Genomic DNA, 5521 nt, shown 5'->3' on the forward strand with positions numbered 1-5521 from the left:
AACCAACTGGACCCAGCGATGTAATCCAGTGCGTCATCGATGCGAGGTAACGGGTAAGAGTCCTTGCGGGTGACCGCGTTCAGACGCCTGTAGTCCACACAAGGGCGCCACCCCCCTGTTTTCTTCCGCACCATAACCATAGGTGCGGCCCATGGACTATCCGAGGGTTCAATGACGCCATTAGCTGCCATCTCTTTTATCAGTCCCTCAGCAGCTTGGCGTTTGGCGAGGGGCAGGCGGTGGGGCCGCAGCCGGATTGGAGCAGCTGCTCCGGTGTCTATAGTGTGTTGCACCAGGCCCGTCCTTGTGCAGTCCTCTTCCCTGGCGGCAAAAGTGTCCATAAACTCTGCCAAGAGGCTCTGCAACTGCTGCTGCTGTGTCGCACTGAGGTGCACCCCACTTCGCCGCCCAAGCTCCTCTACTGCCGCGACAGTCTCAGGTGACAGGGAGACTGCCGAGCTAGGCGGCGACTCTGGCTGCGGGATGTTGGCCCTGCTTACGTCCACCCCCTGGGTCCTCCTCCGCACCCTTGCCGCCCTCGGCCCCTGGCTGTGGCATGGAGCTGCGGGGCGTAAGGGCTTTGGGGGTGCTGGTGGGGTGGGGGTCTGTCCCTGGCTACCGCGGCCCACTTGAAGCTGCACGGTCTCAGCACCAAGGTGGATGGCAACTCCCGGTACATCGACCCGTGCCCCCCAGTGGGCCAGCAAGTCCAGTCCAACAATGCACTCGTCTGTTATGTCGGCAAGCCAGAACTCATGGTTCACACTGTTCGTTCCCACCACCACCTGCAGAGTCTTTTTCCCCGGCATCACAGTCTTTTCTCCTGTGACAGTGTACAACGCTGTGTGAGTAGGGGTCCAGTCTTTTGGCAATGAGCCACCCGTCTCCGGGAGCACCCCCCTTCGCAGCAAGCAGATGGTGGACCCCGTGTCTACCAGGGCCCGGCAAGACCGTCCATCAACTATACAGTCCAGGTACAGTCCACGGGTGGACCCACAGCGGCCCACCACGGGATGAGTGTCATGGAGAGGGTTTAACGATTGGGGTGGGGGTTCCCTCACTGTCCCACCCCGTGGCCGTTTCCCGTCGGTGATGTCACTCGGCTCCGAGGACTAGGTGCGGGACAGTTCCGGGCGAGGTGACCAGGTTCCCCGCACCGATAACAGCAGTCCGTCCGGCGCCTCCGACGTGGAACTGCCTCTGATTGGGCTCGTCTGGCCTCGGGTCTTCTCCGCTGGGTCTCGGCAGCCATGCTTTCCAGAAGCGAGCTGTTGTCTCGGATTACACGCTCTAATTCGCCTATGGTCGGCTCCATAGTATCTGCTAGACACTCATGAATCCCACTTCTGACACCAATTGTAACGACTGTGGGTTTGGGGAGCTGACTGGCTAAACTGCTCACTAGCTAAACGGCTAGCGGGGCGCTAGCAGCTATCGCTAAACTTCGCAATGAACGGAGAGCGCTCGTGCCTCGTACACCGCATGACCCCGAGCATCTCAGCAGCAGACTGGTAATCCCCGAATAATCCAGCAGGAGGCAGTAGTGGTTCACCACAGGCATTTATTCACCATCTTTTTCAACAACAACATAACACTGCTGACACCGAACCCCTATCACGCTCCCACCACATAGAGTCGCGGTGTCAGCCAACCATGCCAATTCACCCCCCTCCACAGAACACACATCAACTTCACTGTGGCTTACATTAACATAACACTAACACAACATGCAAATCAAACACATATGAACTAGCAGAACGATAGAAAACACAGAGACAACACAATACCCAGAATGCACCTGGCTAACAACCCCAGCCAGGTCATTACAATACGTTTTATTTTTTATATGGCAGAGTTATAAGTTATGCGGCAAAAAACTGCTCTAAGTGAAACTAAGTGTCCACAAACACACATTTTTATTTTATTTTTTTTACAATTAATCAAATCTGTCTTTTTTTATTCTTATATTTTATATAATGCAGAACACCAAGGTTACAGCCATGCAGTGTTGTTTTTTGGCCTTGTGTTTTTGCATACAGAGATTTCACTTTTTTTCTTATGTATTAGTTTTTGTTCAGGACATCTTTAGGACAGTGTGATTGTGTGCGTGTGTATGGGTGTGTGTGTCTAGACATCAGCAGCTTATCTGCATGGGCGGCTGTAGTAATGGTGGAGTCCTCAGTATTTACATAGTGCGCTGTTATTAGCAGCTAACTGGCGTTGTCCAGGGTGTAACCCACTTTTTACTCTATGTTAGCAGAGACAAACTCCAGCAAACCTGTGACTCTAAGCTAAACATGCGGTTAAATGGGTTGATTAAGTTGCATTTTTATGTATTTGACAATTGTTCCTTTACAAGTGACACAAAATCCCCTTAGCAAACCAACTTCTTTGGCGAGAGCATCCAGACTAAATCACGACCTCTTATAAATGTACCTCGGATCTACTCTGCAAGCACTTCTTTTCCGAAAGGTGTTTGCTTTCCAAACTTTCTAAAAATCAATCTGGAAACAAGTTGGATATGTCAAGAGTTTAGGCTGGTATTTTGAACAAGACTTTTCATTTGCTATAAATTTTCAAAACTATCATCACGCCATGCAAACCCAGTGCTGATGACTAAACATAGAGCTCTCAGACAACATGGTAACTGATAGTGGAGTCTCTCACAGGGCAGCCTAGACACATTCCTGTTTATAATCTGGCACTTGTTGGACAGAGGCTCAAAGCACTGATAAACTCAGTCTCTGCCCATCTCACTTTGCTTTCCCCTATCAGAAAACCCATGAGCGCATGCTCAAAATTTCTAGGAATAATTATAACTCCATTACACTCTGACCAGTAAACACTTCAGAGAATAAAAATTGACTATTAGATATTTTCTTTTTGGTATTCTTTTAAATTATTGATTTCTTGTGTATGTTCTCTGTAAATCTTCACATTTGCCTAGAGCTGTGGTGCTACTGCGCTGCAAGTCTCACCAAAATGCAGTATAAACAGCCACTGAAGCCGCGATCAACAGTTTGCTGCCTATACTTCAGTTAGGTTACATTTGAAAAACATCTGCGGACAATTTGAACATGGCACGCTACTGGTAAACACAGCTGTAAAGATCAAGTGGCCAAACAGAAGATAACAAACCTCCGTTAAGAAAGACTGATGGGATTTACTTGTTGAATTTCCAGATGTTGCTCCGGTCAGTTACCTGATAATGATCTAATATTAGACGACAATTTCAGCTTCTTTTTAGGAAACTATTCTGGCTCTCAGAAAAATGAAATGGCTGTGCGTTTAGCTACAGGTGGTTGAGCCTAAAATGGTTTACTTCTGTCTGAAACACCGACTAGTAAGTTTACATATGTAAGTGACGGCAGTCTGTCAAGAGCTGCCCTCCTGTCTGCCAAACCTGTGCGTGTGTTTCTTCCAATCAGTTCCCAACTGCCTATTATATATACAGTTGCTATTTCAATCAGACAAACCTCCTGCCTTGCCCTCCGTCTCTCTCCAGAACACTTAATCCCTCCACTCATTTCCCTTGATTGCTAGCAGTGTTGCTTTCTGCTTTGATGTAGGGCACTGGGCCCATTTGTATTCCTCTGTTATACTGCCTTATGAAACTAGTGAAGGGGATTTTTTGTGTGTGAATGCTTAACATTTATAGATGGTTTTTAGATGGATTTGTGAGTTAAAGGTTGTTGTGGTGCAAACTACTACAAACACCAGTTTAACATAAAAATAAGTCAATAATGGCGACTCAATCCCAAAAATGATTTCAGTTTTTTTTCCTTTATTAGAAACAATATGAGTTTTTTGTTTATTACTGGTTAAAAGTGGCACCATGTTTTTTGATTGTACTGAGTTAAAGTTAGAACCGCTTGATCTTCTTCTCTTCATCGTCTTTGTGGATCACACACACACACACACACACACACACACACACACACACACACACACACACACACACACACACACACACACACACACACACACACACACACAACAACAAAACAAAAAGCAAGAAAATAAAACAAAATAAAACTGCCCATTGGATTTTTAAGCAATGAATTACAAAAATGCTGAAATGTACCAAATATGATGTAAATTAAAACGTATATATACAAATGAATATTTAATTAATTTTTTTAAAATTAGCATTTAAAAAAAAGAATTTTATGGTTTAGACTTTAAAGAGTTAAACATGAACTCCTTTAAGAAAAGTCCTTTTAAATCACTGACCATTGAGTAGTGCACTACTCGATTATTAGCCATTTTCAGCATTTTAGCCTATGTAACTGATTTCACAGCAGCAACATCAGCTCTTATTGTGCATATAAAAATGCAGTGTAGTCCCATACCCGACTCAATGCTGCTTTCCTTTTCCTCAGAAGTTGGGTGTTGGGAGGTACATCACTTCAGAGTTGCGATACCGTTTCCATTTTTTGTGCAAAAACACCACAGCATGTTCACAAGGGAGTGCCTGGTCAGTGGTCTGTGCATGGTTTACTTAGCAAGTCACAAATACAGCAGCAGTAAACATCCCAAGTTTTACAGTTTTACTAATGGCACTGCTACCACCTTTGATTTTGAACTTGAGGTTGGTGGACCATCTCCAATTTTCTAAATTTGAAATCTGATTTGAGGGCTTGAGGGGTTGCGGACCGCTGAACTAAGGGGCTTAGCTCGACTTCCAAAAAACGACCCGTACACCATAATCCCCTCTACACAAACGACCAAACCCAGACTTGTCCATCGGATTTCCAGATGGAGGAGATTAATTAGAGAACACGCCTCCACTGCTCTAGAGTAAAGTGGTGGCGTGCTTTACACCACTGCATCTGATGTTTTGCATCATGCTTGGTGTTGGAAACCCATCCATGAAACTCTCTACACTGTTCTTGGGCTAATCTGAAGGCCATATGAAGTTTGGAAGTAATTGACTCTAAAGAAAGTTGGCGACACCTGCACACTATGCAACTCAGCATCCATCAGGTGCTTGATTTTACACACCCGTGGCCATGGAAATGATTGGAGCACCTGAATTCAATGATTTGGATGGGTGGGTGAATACATTTGGCAATACAATGTAAATATGCTTTATGTTTTTCAAACCTTTTGTGTGGCAGTGAAACCCAGTGAAATTATACCCCACAGATGAATACATTTAAAGGGAAAAGCTGATGAGATTTTGCGTGTGTGTGTTTATGTGTTTTTCCACTGTTAACAAGCAGCCAATGTCTGATGTACCTCGTTTCTGCGTGCCAAAGATCTTCATAGTCTCTACATCAAACACAATAACCCCAGTGTTTTGGGTTATTTCCTTTCATTACAAAAACAAAAGAAAAGAAAAACATATGGATGATGATTATACATTTGGTGTACTGCTGCAGGAAGCATCCAATACTGCACCACATTCACAAGTGAAAACAGTCCAAAACAAATGCATTATCTACTACAGGAAATGATTTCGTTCCACGCCGTGTCTGTTTTAAAGATTTCTTCAGCTGGAGCTAATGGGCCTGAGTGC

This window comes from Maylandia zebra, linkage group LG6 (assembly GCF_041146795.1).
Source record: "Maylandia zebra isolate NMK-2024a linkage group LG6, Mzebra_GT3a, whole genome shotgun sequence".
Classification (NCBI taxonomy): domain Eukaryota; kingdom Metazoa; phylum Chordata; class Actinopteri; order Cichliformes; family Cichlidae; genus Maylandia; species Maylandia zebra.